General features: G+C 42.4%; 1 long non-coding RNA gene across 1 annotated transcript; it reads right to left on the bottom strand.

Annotated features, from left to right (window-relative positions):
- Positions 1-12,685: 12,685 nt before the first annotated feature.
- On the bottom strand, positions 12,686-13,291 carry LOC138672190 (uncharacterized). Its single transcript, XR_011319630.1, has 3 exons — positions 13,245-13,291; positions 12,931-12,994; positions 12,686-12,733 (listed from the first exon to the last, which is right to left on the bottom strand). It is a non-coding gene; the product is annotated as an uncharacterized lncRNA (long non-coding RNA).
- Positions 13,292-27,112: the final 13,821 nt, after the last annotated feature.

Genomic DNA, 27,112 nt, shown 5'->3' with positions numbered 1-27,112 from the left:
TGGCGCTTGGATTGCTTTATGATGAACCAAATTCAGTGGATCAGGCAGAGAAAATCTTGCTGGCATTGTGTCAGGGTAAGGATGAAGCAGAGGTATATTGTCAGACGTTTAGAAAGTGGTCTGTGCTTACTCAGTGGAATGAGTGTGCCCTGGCGGCAATTTTCAGAAGCCCTTAAGGATGTCATGGTGGGATTTCCCACGCCTGCTGGTCTGAATGAGTCTATGTCCTTGGCCATTCAGATCGATCGGCGCTTGCGTGAGCGCAAAGCTGTGCACCATTTGGCGGTATTCTCTGAGCATAGGCCTGAGCCTATGCAATGTGATAGGACTTTGACCAGAGCTGAACGGCAAGAACACAGACGTCGGAATGGGCTGTGTTTTTACTGTGGTGATTCCACTCATGCTATCTCCGATTGTCCTAAGCGCACTAAGCGGTTCGCTAGGTCTGCCACCATTGGTACGGTACAGTCTAAATTTCTTCTGTCCGTTACTCTGATTTGCTCTTTGTTGTCCTATTCTGTTATGGCATTTGTGGATTCAGGCGCTGCCCTGAATTTGATGGACTTGGAGTTTGCCAGGCGCTGTGGTTTTTTCTTGGAGCCCTTGCAGTATCCTATTCCATTGAGAGGAATTGATGCTACGCCTTTGGCCAAGAATAAGCCTCAGTACTGGACTCAATTGACCATATGCATGGCTCCTGCACATCAGGAGGATATTCGCTTTTTGGTGTTGCATAATCTGCATGATGTGGTCGTTTTGGGGTTGCCATGGCTACAGGTCCATAATCCAGTATTGGATTGGAAATCTATGTCTGTGTCCAGCTAGGGTTGTCAAGGGGTACATGGTGATGTTCCATTGCTGTCAATTTCGCCTTCCACTCCTTCTGAAGTCCCTGAGTTTTTGTCGGATTACCGGGATGTATTTGATGAGCCCAAAGCCAGTGCCCTACCTCCTCATAGGGATTGCGATTGTGCTATTAATTTGATTCCTGGTAGTAAGTTTCCTAAGGGCCGACTGTTCAATTTATCTGTGCCAGAGCACGCCGCTATGCGGAGTTATATAAAGGAATCCTTGGAGAAGGGTCATATTCGCCCGTCGTCATCACCGTTGGGAGCAGGGTTCTTTTTTGTGGCCAAGAAGGATGGTTCTTTGAGACATTGTATTGATTACCGCCTTCTTAATAAGATCACAGTCAAATTTCAGTACCCTTTGCCGCTGCTGTCAGATTTGTTTGCTCGGATAAAGGGGGCTAGTTGGTTCACCAAGATAGATCTTCGAGGGGCGTATAATCTTGTGCGTATTAAACAGGGCGATGAATGGAAAATAGCATTTAATACGCCCGAGGGCCATTTTGAGTACCTGGTTATGCCATTCGGGCTTTCTAATGCTCCATCTGTATTTCAGTCCTTTATGCATGACATCTTCCGAAAGTACCTGGATAGATTCATGATTGTATATTTGGATGATATTTTGGTCTTTTCGGATGATTGGGAGTCTCATGTAAAGCAGGTCAGAATGGTGTTCCAGGTCTTTCATGCGAATTCCTTTTTTGTGAAGGGGTCAAAATGTCTCTTTGGAGTTCAGAAGGTTTCATTTTTGGGTTTAATTTTTTCCCCTTCTACTATCAAGATGGACCCTGTTAAAGTTCAGGCCATTTATGATTGGACTCAGCCGACATCTGTGAAGAGCCTGCAGAAGTTCCTGGGCTTTGCTAATTTTTACCGTTGCTTCATCGCTAATTTTTCTATTGTTGCTAAACCATTGACTGATTTGACCAAGAAAGGTGCTGATGTGGTCAATTGGTCCTCTGCGGCTGTAGAGGCTTTTCAGGAGTTGAAGCGTCGTTTTTCTTCTGCCCCTGTGTTGTGCCAGCCAGATGTTTCGCTCCAGTTTCAGGTCGAGGTTGATGCTTCTGAGATTGGAGCAGGGGCTGTTTTGTCGCAAAGAAGTTCTGATGGCTCGGTGATGAAACCATTTGCCTTCTTTTCTAGAAATTTCTCGCCTGCTGAGCGCAATTATGATGTTGGCAATCGAGAGTTGTTGGCCATGAAGTGGGCATTCAAGGAGTGGCGACATTGGCTTGAAGGAGCCAAGCATCGCGTGGTGGTCTTGACGGATCACAAGAATTTGACTTATCTCGAGTCTGCCAAACGGTTGAATCCTAGACAGGCTCGATGGTCGCTGTTTTTTTCCCGTTTTGATTTTGTGGTTTCGTACCTTCCGGGCTCTAAGAATGTGAAGGCTGATTGTCATGATCCCAATGGCAGGGGATCACAAAAAGGACAAGCACAGATACAAACAAGCTCTAGGGCGATGGAACCTGAGCTGACCGCGACCCTGAACCTAACACACAAATAAAAGTAGCCGGGGAACGTGCCTACGATGATCCTAGACGTCTCGCTCCAGCCGAAGATCTAACTTCCCCTATCAGAAGAAACACAGACCTCTCTTGCCTCCAGAGAAATACCCCACAGCAAATAGCAGCCCCCCACATATAATGACGGTGAAATGAGAGGAAAGCACATACGTAGTATGAAAACAGTTTCAGCAAAATGAGGCCCGCTAAAGCTAGATAGCAGAGGATACAAAAGTGAACTGCGCGGTCAGCGAAAAACCCTTCAAAAAACCATCCTGAAATTACTTGAACTCATGTGCCAACTCATGGTACATGAAAAGCAATTTCAGCCCACTAGAGCAACCAGCAGCAGAGAATCACATATCTGCAGGCTGGACTAAAAACCAAATTAAGCAAAACACAAAACAGGAAAATCCAAACTTAGCTTGTCCAGAAGGTTCTAGGAGCAGGGAGCAGAGGTAACAAGACACACTGGATACATTGATAACCGGCGAGGAAATGCCAGCAAAGCCAGGTTAAATAGGAAACTCCCATATGCTGATGGAACAGGTGGAACCCAGAAACCCAGGAAAGACAAGTCACCCAGTACCATCAGTAACCACCAGAGGGAGCCCAAAAACAGAACTCACAACAGTACCCCCCCTTGAGGAGGGGTCACCGAACCCTCACGAGAACCACCAGGGCGACCAGGATGAGCCCTATGAAAAGCGCGAACCAAATCATCAGCATAAACATCCGAGGCAACCACCCAAGAATTATCCTCCTGACCATAACCCTTCCACTTGACCAAATACTGGAGTTTCCGTCTGGAAACACGAGAATCCAAGATCTTCTCCACAACATACTCCAATTCTCCCTCCACCAGCACTGGAGCAGGAGGCTCAAGAGAAGGAACAACAGGTACCTCATACTTCCGCAACAACGACCGATGAAACACATTATGAATAGCAAACGATGCCGGGAGATCCAAACGAAACGACACAGGGTTAAGAATTTCCAAGATCCTATAGGGACCGATGAACCGAGGCTTGAACTTAGGAGAAGAGACCTTCATAGGAACAAAACGAGAAGACAACCACACCAAGTCACCAACAAGAAGTCGAGAACCCACGCGGCGACGGCGATTAGCAAACTGCTGAGCCTTCTCCTGGGACAACTTCAAATTGTCCACCACATGACTCCAAATCTGATGCAACCTATCCACCACCATGTCCACTCCAGGACAATCAGAAGGTTCCACCTGACCAGAGGAAAAACGAGGATGAAACTCCGAATTACAAAAGAAAGGAGAAACCAAGGTAGCAGAACTAGCCCGATTATTAAGCGCAAACTCGGCCAGCGGCAAAAAGGTAACCCAGTCATCCTGATCAGCAGAAACAAAACACCTTAAATAAGTTTCCAAGGTCTGATTAGTTCGTTCAGTCTGGCCATTCGTCTGAGGATGGAATGCAGACGAAAAGGACAAATCAATGCCCATCTTAGCACAGAAAGTCCGCCAAAATCTAGACACAAACTGGGATCCCCTGTCAGAAACGATGTTCTCAGGAATCCCATGCAAACGAACCACATTCTGAAAAAACAGAGGGACCAACTCAGAGGAGGAAGGCAACTTAGGCAAGGGTACCAGATGAACCATTTTAGAAAAGCGATCACACACAACCCAGATGACGGACATTTTTTGAGAGACAGGGAGATCCGAAATAAAGTCCATGGAAATGTGCGTCCAAGGCCTCTTCGGGATAGGCAAAGGTGACAACAATCCACTGGCCCGAGAACAGCAAGGCTTAGCCCGAGCACAAACCTCACAAGACTGCACAAAAGAACGCACATCCCTCGACAAGGAAGGCCACCAAAAAGACCTGGCCACCAAGTCTCTAGTACCAAATATTCCAGGATGACCTGCCAACGCAGAAGAATGGACCTCGGAGATGACTCTACTGGTCCAATTATCCGGAACAAACAGTCTCTCAGGCGGACAACGATCAGGTTTAGCCACCTGAAACTCCTGCAAAGCATGTCGCAAGTCTGGGGAGACAGCAGACAAAATCACCCCATCCCTAAGGATACCAGAGGGCTCAGAATTTCCAAGGGAGTCAGGCACAAAACTCCTAGAAAGAGCATCCGCCTTCACATTCTTTGAACCTGGCAGGTATGAAACCACAAAATTGAAACGAGAGAAAAACAGTGACCAACGAGCCTGTCTAGGATTCAGACGCCTGGCAGACTCAAGGTAAATCAAATTTTTGTGATCAGTCAAGACCACCACACGATGTCTAGCACCCTCTAGCCAATGACGCCACTCCTCAAATGCCCACTTCATGGCCAAAAGTTCCCGATTACCAACATCATAATTCCGCTCAGCCGGCGAAAACTTTCTAGAAAAAAACGCGCATGGCTTCATCACTGAGCCATCGGAGCTTCTCTGTGACAAAACCGCCCCCGCTCCAATCTCGGAAGCATCAACCTCAACCTGAAAAGGGAGCGAAACATCTGGCTGACGCAACACAGGAGCAGAAGAAAACCGGCGCTTAAGTTCCTGAAAGGCCTCCACAGCCGCAGGAGACCAATTAGCAACATCAGCACCCTTCTTAGTCAAATCCGTCAAAGGCTTAACAACACTAGAAAAATTAGTTATAAAACGACGATAGAAATTAGCAAAGCCCAAGAACTTCTGTAGACTCTTAAGAGATGTAGGCTGTGTCCAGTCACAAATAGCCTGAACCTTGACGGGATCCATCTCAATAGTAGAAGGGGAAAAAATATACCCCAAGAAAGAAATCTTCTGGACTCCAAAGAGACACTTTGAGCCTTTTACAAACAAGGAATTGGCCCGCAGGACCTGAAACACCTTCCTGACCTGCTGAACATGAGACTCCCAGTCATCAGAAAAAACCAAAATATCATCCAAATACACAATCATAAATTTATCCAGATATTCACGGAAAATATCGTGCATAAAGGACTGGAAGACTGAAGGAGCATTAGAAAGTCCAAAAGGCATTACCAAATACTCAAAATGGCCCTCAGGCGTATTAAATGCGGTTTTCCACTCATCACCTTGCTTTATTCGTATAAGATTATACGCACCCCGAAGATCAATCTTAGTGAACCATTTAGCCCCCTTAATGCGAGCAAACAAATCAGTCAACAATGGCAAAGGATACTGATATTTTACGGTAATCTTATTCAAAAGACGATAATCTATACAAGGCCTCAAGGAACCATCTTTCTTGGCCACGAAAAAAAAACCTGCTCCCAAAGGGGACAAAGATGGACGGATATGTCCCTTTTCCAAGGACTCCTTAACATAATCCCGCATAGCAGTATGCTCTGGCACTGACAGATTGAACAAACGACCTTTAGGAAATTTACTGCCCGGAATTAAATTTATAGCACAATCGCAATCCCTGTGAGGAGGAAGCGAACTGAGCTTAGGCTCCTCAAAAACATCCCGATAGTCAGACAAAAACACAGGAATCTCAGAAGGAGTAGATGAAGCGATAGAAATCGGAGGTGCATCATCATGAACCCCCTGACAACCCCAGCTTAACACAGACACTGATTTCCAGTCAAGGACTGGATTATGAGTTTGTAACCATGGCAGACCAAGTACTAGAACATCATGCAAATTATACAGTACCAGGAAGCGAATCACCTCCTGATGAACGGGAGTGATACGCATGGTCACTTGTGTCCAGTACTGAGGTTTATTCATAGCCAAAGGTGTAGAGTCAATTCCCTTCAAAGGAATAGGGACTTCCAGAGGCTCCAGACTAAACCCACAGCAATTGGCAAATGACCAATCCATAAGACTCAGGGCAGCGCCTGAATCCACATAGGCATCGACGGAAATGGATGATAATGAACAAATCAGAGTCACAGACAGAATGAACTTAGACTGTAAAGTACTAATGGCAACAGACTTATCAACCTTTTTTGTGCGTTTAGAGCATGCTGATATAACATGAGCTGAATCACCACAATAAAAGCACAACCCTTTTTTCCGCCTATACTTTTGCCGTTCACTTCTGGACTGAATTCTATCACATTGCATTATCTCAGGTGACGGTTCAGACGACACCGCCAAATGATGCACAGGTTTGCGCTCCCGTAAACGCCGATCAATCTGAACAGCCATAGTCATAGACTCATTCAGACCAGCAGGCGCAGGGAACCCCACCATAACATCTTTAATGGCCTCAGAAAGGCCATCTCTAAACTTTGCAGCCAGAGCGCACTCATTCCACTGAGTAAGTACCGACCACTTCCGAAATTTTTGACAATAAATTTCTGCTTCATCTTGCCCCTGAGAGAGGGCCAACAAAGCTTTTTCAGCCTGAATCTCTTGGTTAGGTTCCTCATAGAGCAAACCCAATGCCAGAAAAAACGCATCTGCATTAAGCAACGCAGGGTCCCCTGGTGCCAATGCAAATGCCCAATCCTGAGGGTCACCCCGCAGGAAAGATATAATTTTCTTGACTTGCTGAGCAGGGTCTCCAGAGGAGCGAGATTTCAAAGAAAGAAACGACTTGCAATTGTTCCTAAAATTCAGAAAACGAGATCTATCTCCAGAAAAAAACTCTGGGACAGGAATTCTAGGTTCAGACATAGGAGCATGTACAACAAAATCCTGTATATTTTGAACCTTAGTGGCAAGATTATTCAGGCTGGAAGCCAAACTCTGGACGTCCATGATAAACAGCTGAGATCAGAGCCATTCAAAGATTAAGAGGAGGAGGAAGTAGCCAGGCTGCAATAAGGCTAGGCAGCAAACTCTGAGGGGAAAAAAAAAAAAAAAAAAAATTTCCTCAGACTACTTATCCTCCTACTTCAGCCAATACAATTAACACTTTGTGGGCCGGTTATACTGTCATGATCCCAATGGCAGGGAATCACAAAAAGGACAAGCACAGATACAAACAAGCTCTAGGGCGATGGAACCTGAGCTGACCGCGACCCTGAACCTAACACACAAATAAAAGTAGCCGGGGAACGTGCCTACGATGATCCTAGACGTCTCGCTCCAGCCGAAGATCTAACTTCCCCTATCAGAAGAAACACAGACCTCTCTTGCCTCCAGAGAAATACCCCACAGCAAATAGCAGCCTCCCACATATAATGACGGTGAAATGAGAGGAAAGCACATACGTAGTATGAAAACAGTTTCAGCAAAATTAGGCCCGCTAAAGCTAGATAGCAGAGGATACAAAAGTGAACTGCGCGGTCAGCGAAAAACCCTTCAAAAAACCATCCTGAAATTACTTGAACTCATGTGCCAACTCATGGTACATGAAAAGCAATTTCAGACCACTAGAGCAACCAGCAGCAGAGAATCACATATCTGCAGGCTGGACTAAAAACCAAATTAAGCAAAACACAAAACAGGAAAATCCAAACTTAGCTTGTCCAGAAGGTTCTAGGAGCAGGGAGCAGAGGTAACAAGACACACTGGATACATTGATAACCGGCGAGGAAATGCCAGCAAAGCCAGGTTAAATAGGAAACTCCCATATGCTGATGGAACAGGTGGAACCCAGAAACCCAGGAAAGACAAGTCACCCAGTACCATCAGTAACCACCAGAGGGAGCCCAAAAACTGAACTCACAACAGCTGATGCCCTGTCAAGGAGTTTTGTGCCTGACTCTCCGGGTGTTCCTGAGCCGGCGGGTATTCTCAAAGAGGGGGTAATTTTGTCTGCCATCTCCCCTGATTTGCGGCGGGTGCTGCAGAAGTTTCAGGCTGATAGACCTGACCGTTGTCCAGCGGAGAAACTGTTTGTCCCTGATAGATGGACTAGTAGAGTTATCTCTGAGGTTCATTGTTCGGTGTTGGCTGGTCATCCTGGAATCTTTGGTACCAGAAATTTGGTGGCTAGATCCTTTTGGTGGCCTTCTTTGTCACGGGATGTGCGTTCTTTTGTGCAGTCCTGTGGGACTTGTGCTCGGGCTAAGCCCTGCTGTTCTCGTGCCAGTGGGTAGCTTTTGCCCTTGCCGATCCCGAAGAGGCCCTGGACGCATATTTCCATGGATTTTATTTCAGATCTCCCTGTCTCTCAAAGGATGTCGGTCATTTGGGTGGTTTGTGATCACTTCTCTAAGATGGTCCATTTGGTACCCTTGTCTAAATTGCCTTCCTCCTCTGATTTGGTGCCATTGTTTTTCCAGCATGTGGTTCGTTTGCATGGCATTCCGGAGAACATCGTCTCGGACAGAGGTTCCCAGTTTGTTTCGAGGTTTTGGTGGTCCTTTTGTGCTAAGATGGGCATTGATTTGTCTTTTCTTCGGCTTTCCATCCTCAGACAAATGGCCAAACCGAACGAACTAATCAGACTTTGGAAACACATCTGAGATGCTTTGTTACTAAACAGACTGAGGATAGGAAAGGTATCTTTGCGGTCAGCTACGGTGTGGATCCTCCTTGATGCCAGTGTATGGGTAAGAACCCAGGGTGGGAATGATTGTTTCTCCTTAGATTTTTTTGAGCCTCTGTATAGGGCCAAGTGACTTTTCCATACGGATTAAATATACCCCCGGTTTTCTACCTACCCATATTTGCACTATGCACTTTATTGTTATCTGTTTACGACATCGGGTGTGACCCACACTGTGCTTTGTTCTGTGCTACCCGGTTTTTCCCTGACTGAATTAGTTGGTATTTTTTGCATTTATATGAACTAACCTGTATATATTTATGTTTTGTGAATTGTGACATAATAAACTTGTAACTTGTTTAAATATGGACATATACTCCAGTGTTTTTTCTATGGATCTAGCTTGTGGGAGTGTCCTACGTGTACTTTCTAGATAATTTCTCCCTTGAGGGCTCCCCCACTGGGTTGTGAGCATGTTGAAGAAAACCAGATATTTATTTTCCATTTTGGGCTTTTGCTATTAAAGTGTGAACATAGCCTTAATGTAATGATGCAACATAGCAGAGCTCCGAGAGCAGCAGCTGTTAATGTGTTTGTTATGAGACAAAGTTTAAAGGTACCTTCACACTCAGCAACTTTACAACGAGAACGACAACGATCCGTGACGTTGCAGCATCCTGGATAGCGATCTCGTTGTGTTTGACACGCAGCAGCGATCTGGATCCCGCTGTGCCATCGCTGGTCAGAGCTAGAAGTCCAGAACTTTATTTGGTCGTCAGGTCGGCATGTATCGTTGTGTTTGACAGCAAAAGCAACGATGCCAGCAATGTTTTAACATGGAGCTAACAACCAGCTACAACGATAAGTGAGTCGCCGTTACGTCACTGGATCGCTCCTGCATCGTTCTGGAGCTGCTGTGTTTGACATCTCTACAGCGACCTAAACAGCGACGCTCCAGCGATCGGCTCGTTGTCTATATCGCTGCAGCGTTGCTGAGTGTGACGGTACCTTTACTCTACTGTTCTGTGTTAAAGGGAACCTGTCACCTGAATTTGGCGGGACTGGTTTTGGGTCATATGGGCGGAGTTTTCGGGTGTTTGATTCACCCTTTCCTTACCCGCTGGCTGCATGCTGGCTGCAATATTGGATTGAAGTTCATTCTCTGTCCTCCATAGTACACGCCTGCGCAAGGCAAGATTGCTTTGCGCAGGCGTGTACTATGGAGGACAGAGAATGAACTTCAATCCAATATTGCAGCCAGCATGCAGCCAGCGGGTAAGGAAAGGGTGAATCAAACACCCGAAAACTCCGCCCATATGACCCAAAACCAGTCCCGCCAAATTCAGGTGACAGAGTCCCTTTAATTACATGTCTCACACTGGTAGCACTCCCTTTTCATTTAAAATAAGCTCTGGAGGCAGATTGTCATGCTGATCAGTGTCCGGCCCATAGCCTGTAAGAGGTCATTTACATATAATGAAAACATGGATTTCTCTGGAATAAGATATCACATCACAGATATCAAGGTATCTTTTTATTCAGATTCCTATGACAGCGACTTGAAAAGTCATTTAATCCACCAGTCTTATGTGACAAATTTCAAAACCCAAAATCGTGTTGTGTAAGATCTTCATAAAATACAAATGTCACTTGGTATCTTTTCAAATCTAATTATGAACATGTTATAAAGTTTTACAGAGTCGAAAAGGACTTTTCTATTGATGGGCTATCCGTAGAGCAAGCGATCGGATAATCACAGCTTCTAGTCTCCCATGGAGACTATTGAAGCAAGTGTAAAGTAAAAAAAAAGATTTTAACAATATTAAAAAATGAAAAAAAATAAACTTTCAAATCACGCCCCATTTGCCCCATTCAAAATAAAAGAATTAAAAAAAAATTCACATATTTGGTATCACCGTGTACAGAATCATCCAATCTATCAAGATATAAAAAGAATTAATCCAATTGGTAAACCGTGTAGCGGAAAAAAAGTAAAAATGCCAGAATGATGTTATTTTAGTCTCCGCAACATTTTATTAAAATGCAATCTAAAGCAAAATGGTCTCAATAAAAATGTCAGCTCAACACACAAAAAAATAAACCCTCACCCAGCCCAAGGTCTCGAAAAATGGAGACCCTACAGGTCTCAGAAAATGACAATTTTTTTAAATTTTTTATCAAACTTTGGATTTTGTTTTTACTACTTAAATAAAAAACAACCTATACATGTTTGGTATCTAAGCACTCATAATGACCTCGAGAATCATAATGGCTGGTCATTTTTGGCAGTTGGTGAACATGGTAAAGTAACATTTTGTGGAATTGCACTTTTTTGCAGTTTCACTGCACTTGGAATTATTTTCCTTTTGTTCAGTACACGATATGATAAAACCAAAGGTGTTGTTCAAAAGTACAACTTGTCCCAATTAAAAAAGCCCTCATATGGCCATATTGATGGAAAAATAAAAAAGTTATGGATCTGGGAAGCAAGGGAGTAAATAAAAGAAATGCCAAAATGAAAATTGTCTGCGGCTTGAAGGGGCTAATATCCTACATAGTTTGGTGTCATCAGCAAAGACTGACAATTCACTCTCATTCCCATCCACAAGGTCATTAATAAATAGGTTAAAAAGAATCAGTCCTAGCACAGATCCATGAGGTACCCCACTGCTGACTATATCCCATTTAGAGAATGTACCATTTCTGATGAATCTTTGCTTCCTGTCATTATTATTTAGGCAATTCCTTACCCATGTGTATTCTGTGACTGACATAAGAGTCTCCAGATCATTCATTTTGTTTGCAAGACTTCTTGCATTGCCAGAGGACATTTAATACTATTGCCACATTTGTTAATTATATTCAGTTCCCTACTTTCCTTGCATATTCCAGCCCCCCTATATCCTCATTGATCCCTACTGTCTCACTCTTTGTCTACTCTATGTATCCTCTTATTAACTCAACTACCATCTCTCCCACCAGATCCTAGTTCAAAAGCTCCTCCATCCATATGTCCATTTTCACCCAAGTACAGTTGCACTCTGCCTATTGAGGTGCAGTTTGTCTCTACCGTAGAACCTGTAGCCGATAGAGAAGTTGGCCCAGTTCTCCATGAACCTAAACCCTTCCTTCCTGCACCAATTTCTAAGCCACTTATTTATCTCCCAATGTTCCCTCTGGCTTTGTAGTGATACTCGTGGCACCAACAGTATTTCTGAAAATGCCACCTTGGAGGTCCTGACCTTCAGCTTCTCTCCTAGTTCTCTGCAATCATGGCATTTCTAAGGGTAAGAAATGTGGGTGCCGGAGCCAGAAAGTTATAGCATACTCGGCACTCCAGATTATGAAGCAAATCTTTTATTAGGCAATCCTGGAAAAGGTCTTTAAGACATGGGCCTTTATCGAACACTGTGTGGCATAAACATATACAAAATATATGCATGTACAGGGTGGGCCAATTATATGGATAAACCTAAATAAATTGAGAATTGTTGGTGATATCAACTTTCTGTTTGTGGCACATTAGTGAATGGGAGGGGAAAACTTTTCAAGATGGGTGGTGACCATGGCGGCCATTTTGAAGTTGGCCATTTTGGATCCAACTTTATTTTTTCCAATGGGAAGAGGGTCATGTGACACATCAAACTTATTGAGAATTTCACAAGAAAAAGATTGGTGTGCTTAGTTTTAACATAACTTTATTCCTTCATGACCTATTTAAAAGTTTATGACCACTTATAAAAAGTGTTCAAAGTGCTGCCTATTGTGTTGGATGTAGAGATAGAGATGGCGTGCACTCGGTCAGGGATGCGAGGTGCTGGTGTAATGGATCAAATGATCCTGAATACTAGTAAATATATTCACCGCACACTCTAATGATAACGTGTTGATTGCTTAAACATTTATTGTCAAGTAAACTTATATTGGGGAGCGAAACAGCAACATAGAACTTGGAAGCGATATATACAGACGTTTCGGCTCTACCAGAGCCTTACTCATTGTATCGCTGAAACAAAAATAAAAAACGTATATCACAAAACAAAATAATAATAATATGTTGACAATATATATTGAAACATTTCCGTGATCCTAGAAATAAAAAAACAATGCCTCGTAAATGAACATATATGTACAAATTATACAATAAAGACTAGCATGTTCTGGTGTCCTAATGAGTACATCTATTTAGAAAGGGTATGTTACCTTTTCCACAGTAAAGAATGAGATGAGACGACTAGGGTAGAAATCCCACAGTGCCCAGATAAGACTGCAAAGAATAGCAACATAATTAATATAAAGGTAAAACTCTCTGTGTCATAGAGAAAGAGTAGGAAGATCGGATGGTACCTATGGCTGTGCTGCTGTTCATGTAATGTATGCAGGTGGCGGCACAGCAGATGTGTGGTAGTCTATGGAGGGATGGAAACATATAGTAAGATATACATGTAGGGACATAGAGGTATGGGAGTTTAGTATGGCGCTAGTAGTGCCCCGCCTTGTGTGCTGGCATGAGTTACCTGAAACGCTGGTAGGGGTAAGCGGCGCTCCCGCGCCTTGCTCTGTCAGCGGTGTGCCTGCAGAACTCATCTCCCTGTGTTATATGCGGCCAGGAGTGCCGAAAACCGGAAGTCCCAGACCGGAAGTGACGTGGCGCTGTGTGTCTGGATAGCAGAGCGCAGATGTAAGGGAGCCTGTGTATACCCTGTAGTCAGGGTAACGAAAGTGAAACAGCAACGCTATATGGATCAATACTCCCACTATATCTACTCTAGGATATGTATCCAGTGTCACTCCCTTACATGGGTTTGCCCATATATGTAGCTGCTATCCTGTTCTGTTCATATGTAGTCCTTAGTTAGTTTATTACACAGCATATATATAGGAACATGTCTTAGCCTTATTTCAGAGCCTCATTGTAGTGCCATCCTTATACTTGCCCCTCCCTTTGTTGTGCCAGATTTGCACTGTGTGACCTATGCATAGAGGTCCGGTTACTCATACATACACACTGGGGCCACACCATAGCGCTATCTCAGCGTTGCTGTTTCACTTTCGTTACCCTGACTACAGGGTATACACAGGCTCCCTTACATCTGCGCTCTGCTATCCAGACACACAGCGCCACGTCACTTCCGGTCTGGGACTTCCGGTTTTCGGCACTCCTGGCCGCATATAACACAGGGAGATGGGTTCTGCAGGCACGCCGCTGACAGAGCAAGGCGCGGGAGCGCCACTTACCCCTACCAGCGTTTCAGGTAACTCATGCCAGCACACAAGCCGGGGCACTACTAGCGCCATACTAAACTCCCATACCTCTATGTCAATACATGTATATCTTACTATATGTTTCCATCCCTCCATAGACTACCACACATCTGCTGTGCCGCCACCTGCATACATTACATGAACAGCAGCACAGCCATAGGTACCATCCGATCTTCCTACTCTTTCTCTATGACACAGAGAGTTTTACCTTTATATTAATTATGTTGCTATTCTTTGCAGTCTTATCTGGGCACTGTGGGATTTCTACCCTAGTCGTCTCATCTCATTCTTTACTGTGGAAAAGGTAACATACCCTTTCTAAATAGATGTACTCATTAGGACACCAGAACTTGCTAGTCTTTATTGTATATTTTGTACATATATGTTCATTTACGAGGCATTGTTTTTTTATTTCTAGGATCACGTAAATGCTTCAATATATATTGTCAACATATTATTATTATTTTGTTTTGTGATATACGTTTTTTATTTTTGTTTCAGCGATTCAATGAGTAAGGCTCTGGTAGAGCCGAAACGTCTGTATATATCGCTTCCAAGTTCTATGTTGCTGTTTCGCTCCCCAATATAAGTTTACTTGACAATAAATGTTTAAGCAATCAACACGTTATCATTAGAGTGTGCGGTGAATATATTTATTGTGTTGGATGGTCAATGCAACTCCCACTCTTGATACACTGATAGGGTTGAAAAGAATGGATACAACATGCACTGGAAACACGGACATTGGAAGGAGGCCTTCTAAGGATTCTATCATGGACAATAGTATTTTCAGGAGTATAAACATGCCAAATATTCTACCACATATCCACTATTTCTTAGGAGATGTGTAATCAAACACAGCAGATTCATTCCTGTTAGTCTCTTTTCACTTTTGTACCAAACTGTCCACTGATGCTTTCTACATTTTTGTACCATATGCTGCACTATTATCTTTAAAGAAATGTCAGAAAGATTTTGCTACCCTATCTGAGAGCAATATGATGTAAGAGGAGAGATCCTGATTGTAGCTATTTATCACTTACTTGGATGCTTGATGCAGTATTAATAAAATCCCTGTTTTATCTGCTGCAGATCTATCTGTTCTCTGAAAGCTGAGCTCTGCATAACCTCACCCACACCACTGATTAGCAGCTTTTTGTGTACATTATTGTAAATTATGTTCCTCTCAGACTAGGTGGCAGAAACCTAGTGAAAAAATTCTTCTAAGAGGCTTTTGACGGCATAAAAATCACAAAAGTATTCTTCAATAGAAACTTGATTTATGAAGATTTATCATTTACCCTGATTTATCTATATTCCAGTACAGGCTAAGGAAAAGGTTTTATTGGTCTAGTTTCTAAAAATAATTATGTAAAAATATATAATCAACTTTTTTTACTAATAATATTCTAGAAATGAATGTTGACTAACATTTTAAATATCGACAATCGCAAAAAGCAGTACAATATATTGAACATTTTTTATGGTTATCATAAATGTAAATATGATAACCATAAATTGCTTTTGCTTTCTTGACTTTATTTAATTGATGATACAAATATATAAACTCTTACTTTTGTGTTTAGCAAGAGAATACCTAAAAAATCTACAAGTAGTCTAAAAAAAAAGTTTGAAACAATTGCTTATTATTGCACTATTGATTTATGTAAAGTTTGTTGAAACAACAATGGACATTTAAATCCTGAGGCCATCAAAATAGAGAAACTCAAGCAAAAGTAGTGGGAAAAGAAAACCTTATAAAATCACAATGTGACTGCATGCATGTATAACATAGTACAAAACCAGATATAGAAAACATTTTGAGAAAACAGACTTACACATGACTCAGATAACTTATTGTCTGTGTATCTCATAATAAGAAATAATATAAAAATTGTGATACATCTAGAAAATATATCAAATATATAAATAGATACCTGGAATATATAACTCCAAAATAGCAAGTGAGAGATATACAGGGTGGGCCATTTATATGGATACACCTAAATAAAATGGGAATGGTTGGTGATATCAATGTCCTGTTTGTGGCACATTAGTAAATGTGGGGGGGGACTTTTCAAGATGGGTGGTGACCATGGCGGCCATTTTGAAGTCGGAAATTTTGGATCCACCTTTATTTTTTAATGGAAAGAGGATCATGTGACACATCAAACTTATAGAGAATTTCACAAGAAAAACAATGGTGTGCTTGGTTTTAACGCAACTTTATTCTTCCATGAGTGATTTACAAGTTTATGATTACTTATAAAATGTGTTCAAAGTGCTGGCCATTTTGTTGGATTGTCAATGCAACCCTCTTCTCCCACTCTTGACACACTGATAGCAACACCGCTATTATATGATTATATGCAATCATGTTTGGATAATCACGCTATTATGTCTATATAGTGGGTAATGATTATATGCACTTAAGCACTTTACTTGGGTTCCTCTATATGTCACTTTGTCCTGGATATTACCCATGTTTTCAATGGTGGTATTATTAGGAACAATATTTAAGGCATAATTGCTACTTGTCATATAATGTATGTCACTCGCTATTTTGGAACCACATCTGATATGTTTTAGATAGGAGGCTTCATTACAACAATTTTGTGTGATAATAATGATTTTAACTTGTGATATAAATAAAATATATATTTTTAAAATCAATAAGTTCTGTAGCCAGTCCATTATGGTGGGAGGTTTTTGGTTGTAGACATTGTTGAATGTGTTTTGAATTGGATGGACTAAAATGTATACATTAGTAATGAAAATGTCAGCCCGACACCCTCACTAGTAAGCCAATAAGTAAACACAAACACACAAACTCACAAACACCCACATTGTCACCAGCCTATGCAGCATTAACAGAACAAACGTGCATAGGCTGTAACCATACAGCAACTGTTAATTTTAAAGAAAAAAGTTAAAAAAAAATTGCAGGGGCTCCCGCGTAATTTCAATCACCAGCAGAGGACTGATGTTAATATTCTGGAAAGGAGCCAATAGCCACAAAGTTTCACAGGCTATTAATAACAGCTCACAGCTGTTTAGTCTTTACTGGCTAGTTTACAGGGGGATCGCAGAATTTTTTTTACATAGGGTCCCCCTATAAAATCTAACCAGCGAAGGCTATGCAGACAACTGCTAGCTGATATTATAGCCTAGGAAGTGGCCATAGATATTGGCCCCTCCCAGACTAAAAACATCAGCTTTCGGCCACCCCAGAAAAAGGTGCATCTAAAAGATGAACCAAATCTGGCACTTAGCCTCGCTCTTCAAACTCGCCCTGGAGTGGTGGCAGGTGGGGTTCATATTTGTGGTGTTGATGTCACCTTTGTATTGTCAGGTTACATCAAATCCACGAGTTGGTAATGAAGAGGCGCTTATAAGACACCTATCCATTACTAACCCCACAGTGATATTGTATAAAAACATAGGCACCCAGAATAAAGAACTTTATTTGAAATAATGACATAGGCTCCCTTAATAATCTTAATTAAACCATACTCACTGAACACCTAATCCACTGACGCCAACATCTCCTGCAAAAAAATAAAATATTAAACCACAATATTCCTCACCTGTCCACAGAGAAGATAATCCATAATGTCCCACGACGATCCTCATGACTTTGAAAGTAGTCATTTAATGTGTTTCACTGAACTGCATAGAGAGAGTTCACTGGAGTACATCGGCTGATCAGCTCTAGTGATCTCGCTTACAGCACCACTGCTGAATGGGAAAGTTCTCATGCAGCGGTGACGTAAGTGAGAGCACCAGAGCTGATCAGCTGATGAACTCCGGTGAACTCTCATGTCAGCTCAGTGATACACTGCGGGAGCAATTACCTCCTGTCAGTGTGTCACCGGCGGCCAGGTAGAGCAGTCACATCTCCTGATGTGACAGTTCTACACGTGAAATCACTGTGGGACACTATGGATTACGTTAACTATGGTGGACAGGTGAGTATATATTGGTTTACTATTTTACATTATTTCTAGGAGACGAGGGTATCGGGATTTGGTGTTAGTAGAGTATAATCTTCTTTTTTACTTTTATGTGAATGTGTATGTAATCATTTGACTTTTTTCAACTGTGAGCACAGATGCCGGCTTATGAGACTACATCTCCCATCAGTGGCACCTGATGTCACTATTATCAGTGACAGCAATCGTTGCCAAATGGGAGCAGTAGTCTGATCGGCTCATGCCTGCTGATCTGCGGTAAGCTTTTTACTGCAGGTCACTGCTTAGGGTCACAGTGACAGCTGTGGGGTCACGCTGGCACACAGTTGATGGCATGGGAAACACCATAGGAAGCTGATAAGATGCCAAACAATGCTCATCGAATCCACAGCAAATTTGCAAACATTTTTATACCTGCATTTTTGCTGTGGATTTTACTGACACAACTTAGGTCAAGAGGTGACAAATGCTGCAGAAGCGCACAAAGAATTGACATTCTGCAAAAAAAAACAGTGCAAATACTTAAGGAAATTTACTGATCACAGGATTGTCATTGAATTAGCTTACATAAGGATTCCATAGTGTTTTTGGCACATTTTCACGCAGAAAAAATGCTGCAAAAATGCATCAAAATCACACTGTGTGCACATAGCCTTAGATTTTCTCTTAACTGATAACTAATGACGAGTGAATCTGTTGACATTTGAATTCAGCAGATTCACATGAAGTTTGTCAAATTAGATTGACATTGACTTTATTTGAGGTGGTTAAAAAACTACAAAATATGATACTCATTTCTCACTTTTTCCCTCTTTCGCATCTCCTCACTAGTCCTCGGTTCACTCCAGAAGGCACCCACTGATGTGTATTCTTCACTTTTGGCTGGAATTGAGATCGGACGCCATGTCACGTTTAGAGAGCCTAAACAGTGGAAACCCCCCACAATTGACACCATTTTGGAAACTAGACCCCTTAAGGAACTTATCTAGATGTGTGGTGAGCACTTTGAACCCCCATGTGCTTCACAGAAATTTATAACGTTGAGCCGTGAAAATAAAAAATCGCATTTTTTCTACAAAAATGATCTTTTTGCCCCCCAAATTTTTATTTTCACAAGGGTAACAGGAGAAATTAGAGCACAAAAGTTATAGTGCAATTTCTCCTGAGAGCGTTGATACCCAATATGTGGGGTAAACCACTGTTTGGGCGCACCGCAGAGCTTGGAAGAGAAGGAGTGCCGTTTTACTTTTTCAATGTAGAATTGTCTGGAATTGAGATCGGACGCCATGTTGCGTTTAGAGAGCCCCTGATGTGCCTAAACAGTGGAAATCCCCCACAAGTGACACCATTTTGGAAACTAGACCCCTTAAGGAACTTATCTAGATGTGTGGTGAGCACTTTGAACCCCCATGTGCTTCACAGAAGTTTATAACGTTGAGCCGTGAAAATAAAAAAATCGCATTTTTTCTACAAAAATGATCTTTTTGCCCCCAAATTTTTATTTTCACAATGGTAACAGGAGAAATTAGACTACAAAAGTTGTAGTGAAATTTCTCCTGAGTACGTCGATACCCAATATGTGGGGGTAAACCACTGTTTGGGCGCACCGCAGAGCTTGGAAGTGAAGGAGCGCCGTTTTACTTTTTCAATGTTGAATTGGCTGGAATTGAGAATGGATGCCATGTCGCTTTTGGAGAGCCCCTGATGTGCGTAAACAGTGGAAACCCCCCACAAGTGACCCCATTTTGGAAACTAGACCCCCCATGGAACTTATCTAGATGTGTGGTGAGAACTTTGAATGCCCAAGTGCTTCACAGAAGTTTAGAATGCAGAGTCGTGAAAATAAAAAATATTTTTTTTTCCACAAAAAAGATTTTTTAGCCCCCAAGTTTTTATTTTCACAAGGGTAACAAGAGAAATTGGACCCCAAATTTTGTTGTCCAATTTGTCCTGAGTAGGCTGGTACCCCATATGTGGGGGTAAACCACTGTTTGGGCGCACGACAGAGCTCGGAAGGAAGGAGTGCCGTTTTGGAATGCAGACTTTGATAGAATGGTCTGCGGGCGTTATGTTGCATTTGCAGAGCCCCTGATGTACCTAAACAGTAGAAACCCTGCACAAGTGACCCCATTTTGGAAACTAGACCCCCCAAGGAACTTATCTAGATGTGTGGTGAGAACGTTGAATGCCCAAGTGCTTCACAGAAGTTTAGAATGCAGAGTCGTGAAAATAAAAAAAGATTTTTTTTTCCACAAAAAAGATTTTTTAGCCCCCAAGTTTTTATTTTCACAAGGGTAACAGGTGAAATTGGACCCCAAAAGTTGTTGTCCAATTCATCCCGAGTACGCTGATGTCCCATATGTGGGGGTAACCCACTGTTTGGGCGCACGGCAGAGCTCAGAAGGGAGGGAGCACCATTTGACTTTTTGAGCGCAAAATTGGCTGTCGTGTTTGGAGACCCCTGATGTAACTAAACAGTGGAAACCCCCTAATTCTAGCTCCAACCCTAACCCCAACACACCCCTAACCCTAATCGCAACCCGATCCATAATCCTAATCACTAACACTACCGATAATCACAACCCTTACCCCAAAACAACCCTAATGTCAACCCTAACCATAACCTTAATCAAAACCCTAAAACCAACACACCCCTAATCCTAATCTCAACCCTAACCTCAAACCTAACCCTAATCCCAATACACCCCTAATCACAACCCTAACCTTAACCCTAATCCCAAACCTAACCCTAATCACAAGCATAACCCTAATGCCAACCCTAATCCTAATACCAACTCTAATCCAAACCCTAACCCTAATCCCAAATCTAACCCTAACTTTAGCCCCAACCCTCGCCCTAACTTTAACCCCAACCCTAACCCTAAGGCTACTTTCACACTTGCGTCGTTTGGCATCCATCGCAATCCGTCGTTTTGGACAAAAAACGGATCCTCCAAATGTGCCCCAAATACTGTGCCCCAAAAACTTTAAAGTATACATATCGCCAAGCCTGAAAGATATAGACCCTCCAAGTACTGCAGTAATGAAGAACAGTGATAAACCATTATTTCTAAAACTCATGGATTCCATAATAGAAGCATCTGTACCACAGAACTTTTAAAATTGGCAAAATATCTTGTGCATTTTTCTAAAAGATGCTATTGTGAACTATCTCTCTAAAAATAACCTCATGACCCAACATCCACATGGATTTAGTAGGGATCAGTCCTGTCAAACTAATTTGATCAGATTCTATGAGGAGGTAAGTTTCATACTGGACCAAGGTAATGCTGTATATGCACTGTACCAGGAATTTTCAAAGGTCTTTGATAAATTGCCACATAAAAGGTTGGTACATAAAATGAGAACAATGGGACTAATAAAAATATGTGCTATTTTGTTATATGCGTGACTTCGTTAAGAACGGTTTCATTGACAGAAAACAGACGGTGGTTATTGAAGAAACACACTCTGATAAGGTTGCAGTTAAGTGTGGTACCCCAGGGTCAGTACTGGGCTCTCTTCCCATTAACATATTTATTAATGATCTTGTAGAGTGCATCCAGAGTAAAATGTCAATATTTGCAGTTGATTCTAAACTATGCAAGATAATCAACAGAGATAAGAATAAGTTAAGGTACCGTCACACTTAACGATATCACTAGCGATCCGTGACGTTGCAGCGTCCTGGCTAGCGATTTCGTTCAGTTTGACACGCAGCAGCGATCAGGATCCTGCTGTGATGTCGTTGGTCGCTACAGAAAGTCCAGCACTTTATTTCGTCGCAGGACTCCCTGCAGACATCGTGTGTGACGCCAATTCAGCGATGTCTTCACTGGTAACCAGGGTAAACATCGGGTTACTTAAGCGCAGGGCCACGCTTAGTAACCCGATGTTTACCCTGGTTACCAGCGTAAAAGTAAAAAAAAAACAAACACTACATATTTACCTTCCGCTGTCTGTCCTCGGGGCTGTGCTTCTCTGCACTGACTGTGAGCTCCGGCCAGCCGGAAAGCACAGCGGTGACGTCACCGCCCTGCTTTCCGGCCGCTGTGCTCACAGTCAGTGCAGGAAAGCACAGCGCCGGGGACAGACAGCGGAAGTTAAGTATGTAGTGTTTGTTTTTTTTACTTTTACGATGGTAACCAGGGTAAACATCGGGTTACTAAGCGCGGCCCTGCGCTTAGTAACCCGATGTTTACCCTGGTTACCGGCATCGTTGGTCGCTGGAGAGCTGTCTGTGTGACAGCTGTCCAGCGACCAAACAGCGATCGACATCGTTGTGGGTATCGCTGCAGCATTGCTGAGTGTGAAGGTACCTTTAATGCTACCGATGGAGTTATGCAAGCTGAATGCAAAAAAATGGCAATTGAAGTATAATGTAGATAAATATAAAGTTATGCATTTAGACTGAGAATATAAAATGTACAATTATATACTAAACTAGCTGAAGAGCCCGGCGTTGCCTGGGCATAGTAAATATCTGTGGATAGTTATAGCACCTCACTTGTCTTATTTTCCCATCACGCCTCTCATTTTCTCCCTCACTCCTCTCATTCCCCCCTAACACTTGTCATTTCAACCTCACATCTGTTATTTTCTGATCACTCCACTATTTTTCCTCACTCCTCTCATTTTGCACTCACACCTTTTCTTTTTCACCTCACACCTCTCATTTTCACCTCATCACCTCAGTATATACATGTTTGTCATCGCCCTTATATATAGTATACATCTGTTTGTCATCTCCTGTATATAGTATATACCTGTATGTCATCTCCCCTGTATATAGTATATACCTGCTGTGTGTCATCTCCCCTATATATAGTATATACCTGAATGTCATCTCCTTCTATATATAGTATATACCTGTATGTCATCTCCTCTTGTATATATTATATACCTGTGTGTCATCTCCCCTGTATATAGTATATATCTGTGTGTCATCTCCTCCTGTATATAGTATATACCTGTATGTCATCTTCTATATATAGCATATACCTGTATGTCATCTCCTCCTGTATATAGTATATGCCTGTAGGTCATCTGCTCCTGTATATAGTATATACCTGTGTGTCATCTCCTCCTGTATATAGTATATACCTGTATGTCATCTCCTCCTGTATATATATGTACCTGTATGTCATCTCCTCCTCTATATAGTATATACCTGTGTGTCATCTTTCCTGTATATAGTATATATCTGTGTGTCATCTCCCCTGTATATAGTATATACCTGTGTGTCATCTCCTCCTGTATTAGATATCGTTCACACGTTATTTGCTCAGTATTTTTACCTCAGTATTTGTAAGCTAAATTGGCAGCCTGATAAATCCCCAGCCAACAGGAAGCCCTCTCCCTGGCAGTATATATTAGCTCACACATACACATAATAGACAGGTCATGTGACTGACAGCTGCCGTATTTCCTATATGGTACATTTGTTGTAGTTTGTCTGCTTATTAATCAGATTTTTATTTTTGAAGGATAATACCAGACTTATGTGTGTTTTAGGGCGAGTTTCGTTTGTCAAGTTGTGTGTGTTGAGTTGCATGTGGCGACATGCATGTAGCTACTTTTGTGAGATGAGTTTTGTGTGGCAACATGTGTGTAGCAACTTTTTGTGTGTCGAGTTGCATGTGACAGGTTAGTGTAGCAAGTTGTGTGCAGCAAGTTTTGCGCATGGCGAGTTTTGCGCGTGGCGAGTTTTATGTGTGGTGCCTTTTGAGTATGTGAAAGTTTTGTGTGAGGCAACTTTTGCATGTGTTGCAACTTTTGTGCATGTGGCAATTTTTCCGCGTGTGCAAGTTTTGCATGTGGCGAGTTTTCCATGAGGTGAGTTTTGCACTTGTGGCGAGTTTTGCAAGAGCCTAGTTTTTGCATGTGGCGAGTTCTGCGCGTGGCGAGTTTTCAGTGGCGACTTTTGTGTTTCGGCTTTTATGTGGCGAGGTTGTTGTGTTTGTGGTGAAATGTGTGCTGAGGGTAATATGTGTTCAAGCATGTGGTAGTGTGTGGCGCATTTTGTGTGTGTGTTCATATCCCCGTGTGTGGTGAGTATCCCATGTCGGGGCCCCACCTTAGCAACTGATCGGTATATACTCTTTGGCGCCATCGCTCTCATTCTTTAAGTCCCCCTTGTTCACATCTGGCAGCTGTCAATTTGCCTCCTACACTTTTCCTTTCATTTTTTCGCATTATGTAGATAGGAGCAAAATTGTTTGGTGAATTGGAAAGCGCGGGGTTAAAATTTCACCTCACAACATAGCCTATGACGCTCTCGGGGTCCAGACATGTGACTGTGCAAAATTTTGTGGCTGTAGCTGCGACGCCTCCAACACTTTTCCTTTTACTTTTTCCCCATTATGTAGATAGGGGCAAAATTGTTTGGTGAATTGGAAAGCACGGGGTTAAAATTTCACCTCACAACATAGCCTATGACGCTCTCAGGGTCCAGACATGTGACTGTGCAAAATTTTGTAGCTGTAGCTGCGACGCCTCCAACACTTTTCCTTTCACTTTTTTCCCCATTATGTAGATAGGGGCAAAATTGTTTGGTGAATTGGAATGCGCAGGGTTAATATTTCGCCTCACAACATAGCCTATGACGCTCTCGGAGTCCAGACGTGTGACTGTACAAAATATTGTGGCTGTAGCTGCGACGGTGCAGATGCCAATCCCGGACATACACACATACACACACACAAACACACATACACACATTCAGCTTCATATATTAGACTAGCTGAAGAGCCCGGCGTTGCCTGGGCATAGTAAATGTCTGTGGTTAGTTATAGCACCTCACTTCTCTTATTTTCCCATCACGCCTCTCATTTCCCCCCTCGCACCTCTCATTTTCTCCCTTACACCTCTCATTTTCCCCCTCACTCCTCTTATTTTCCCCCCTCTCCTCTCATTCCCCCTAACACTTGTCATTTCGACCTCACATCTGTCATTTTCCAATCACTCCACTATTTTCCCTCACTCCTCTCATTTTGCACTCATACCTTTTCATTTTCAACTCACGCCCCTCATTTTCACCTCACACCTCTCATTTTCCCCTCAGTATATACATGTTTGTCATCTCCCTTATGTATAGTATACACCGGTATGTCATCTCCTGTATATAGTATATAGCTGTATGTCATCTCCCCTGTAAATAGTATATACCTGCTGTATGTCATCTCCTCCTGTATATTGTATATACCTATGTGTCATCTCCTCCTGTATATAGTACATACCTGTATGTCATCTCCTGTATATTGTGGGCGGCACGGTGGCGCAGTGGTTAGCATTGCAGCGCTGGAGTCCTGGGTTCGAACCCCACCAAGGACAACATCTGCAAAGAGTTTGTATGTTCTCTCCGTGTTTGCGTGGGTTTTCTCCGGGCACTCCGGTTTCCTCCCACATTCCAAAGACATACTGATAGGGAATTTAGATTGTGAGCCCCATCTGGGACAGCGATGATAATGTGTGCAAAAAATGTCAAGCGCTGCGGAATATGTTAGCGCTATATAAAAATAAAGATTATTATTATTATAGTATATACCTGTATATCATCTCCCCTGTATATAGTATATACCTGCTGTATGTCATCTCCTCCTCTATATACCTATGTGTCATCTCCTCTTTTATATAGTATATACCTGTATGTCATCTCCTCCTGTATATAGTATATACGTGTGTCATCTCTTCCTGTATATAGTATATACCTGAAAGTCAACTCCTCCCGTATATAGTATATACCTGTGTGTCATCTGCTCCTGTATATAGTAATACCTGTGTGTCATCTCCTCCTGTATATAGTATGTAACTGTATGTCATCTCCTCCTGTTATAGTATATACCTGTGTGTCATGTCCTCCTTTATATAGTATATACCTGTATGTCATCTCCTACTGTATATAGTATATACCTGTATGTCATCTCCTCCTGTATATAGTATATACCTGTGTGTCATGTCCTCCTTTATATAAAATATACCTGTATGTCATCTCCTCCTGTATATAGTATATACCTGTGTGTCATCTCTCCTGTATATGGTATATATCTGTGTGTAATCTCCCCAGTATATAGTATATATCTGTATGTCATATCCTCCTGTATTAGACCGCGTTCACACGTTATTTTGTCACTATTTTTACCTCAATGTTTGTAAGCTAAATTGGCAGCCTGATAAATCCCCAGCCAAAAGAAAGCCCTCCCCCCTGGCAGTATATATTAGCTCATACATATACACAATAATAGACAGGTCATGTGACTGACAGCTGCCGTATTTCCTATATGGTACATTTGTTGCTCTTGTAGTTTGTCTGCATATTAATCAGATTTTTATTTTTGAAGGATAATACCAGACACGTGTGTGTTTTAGGGCGAGTTTCATGTGTCAAGTTGTGTGTGTTGAGTTGCATGTGGTGACATGCATGTAGCGACTTTTGTGAGATGAGTTTTGTGTGGCAACATGCGTGTAGCAACTTTTTGTGTGTCGAGTTGCATGTGACAGGTTAGTGTAGCAAGTTGTGTGCAGCAAGTTTTGCGCATGGCGAGTTTTGCGCGTGGCGAGTTTTATGTGTGGTGCCTTTTGAGTATGTGCAAGTTTTGTTTGAGGCAACTTTTGCATGTGTTGCAACTTTTGTGCATGTGGCAATTTTTCCGCGGGTGCAAGTTTTGCGTGAGCCTAGTTTTGCATGTGGCGAGTTTTGCGCGTGGCGAGTTTTGAGCGGCGACTTTTGTGTTTCGACTTTTATGTGGCGAGGTTGGTGTATGTGTGGTGAAATGTGTGCTGAGGGTCGTATATGTGTTCAAGCACGTGGTAGTGTGTGGTGCATTTTGTGTGTGTGTTCATATCCCCGTGTGTGGTGAGTATCCCATGTCAGGGCCCCATCTTAGCAACTGTACGGTTTATACTCTTTGGCACCATCGCTCTCATTCTTTAAGTCCCCCTTGTTCACATCTGGTAGCTGTCAATTTGCCTCCAACACTTTTCATTTCACTTTTTTCCCATTATGTAGATAGGGGCAAAATTATTTGTTTAATTGGAAAGCGCGGGGTTAAAATTTCACCTCACAACATAGCCTATGATGCTCTCGGGGTCCAGACGTGTGACTGTGCAAAATTTTGTGGCTGTAGCTGCGACGTCTCCAACACTTTTCC

Source organism: Ranitomeya imitator, chromosome 3 (assembly GCF_032444005.1).
Source record: "Ranitomeya imitator isolate aRanImi1 chromosome 3, aRanImi1.pri, whole genome shotgun sequence".
In the NCBI taxonomy this organism is placed as follows: Eukaryota; Metazoa; Chordata; class Amphibia; order Anura; family Dendrobatidae; genus Ranitomeya; species Ranitomeya imitator.
Note: the sequence above shows the minus strand (reverse complement) of the source record. Positions and strands in the feature narration are given on the sequence as shown.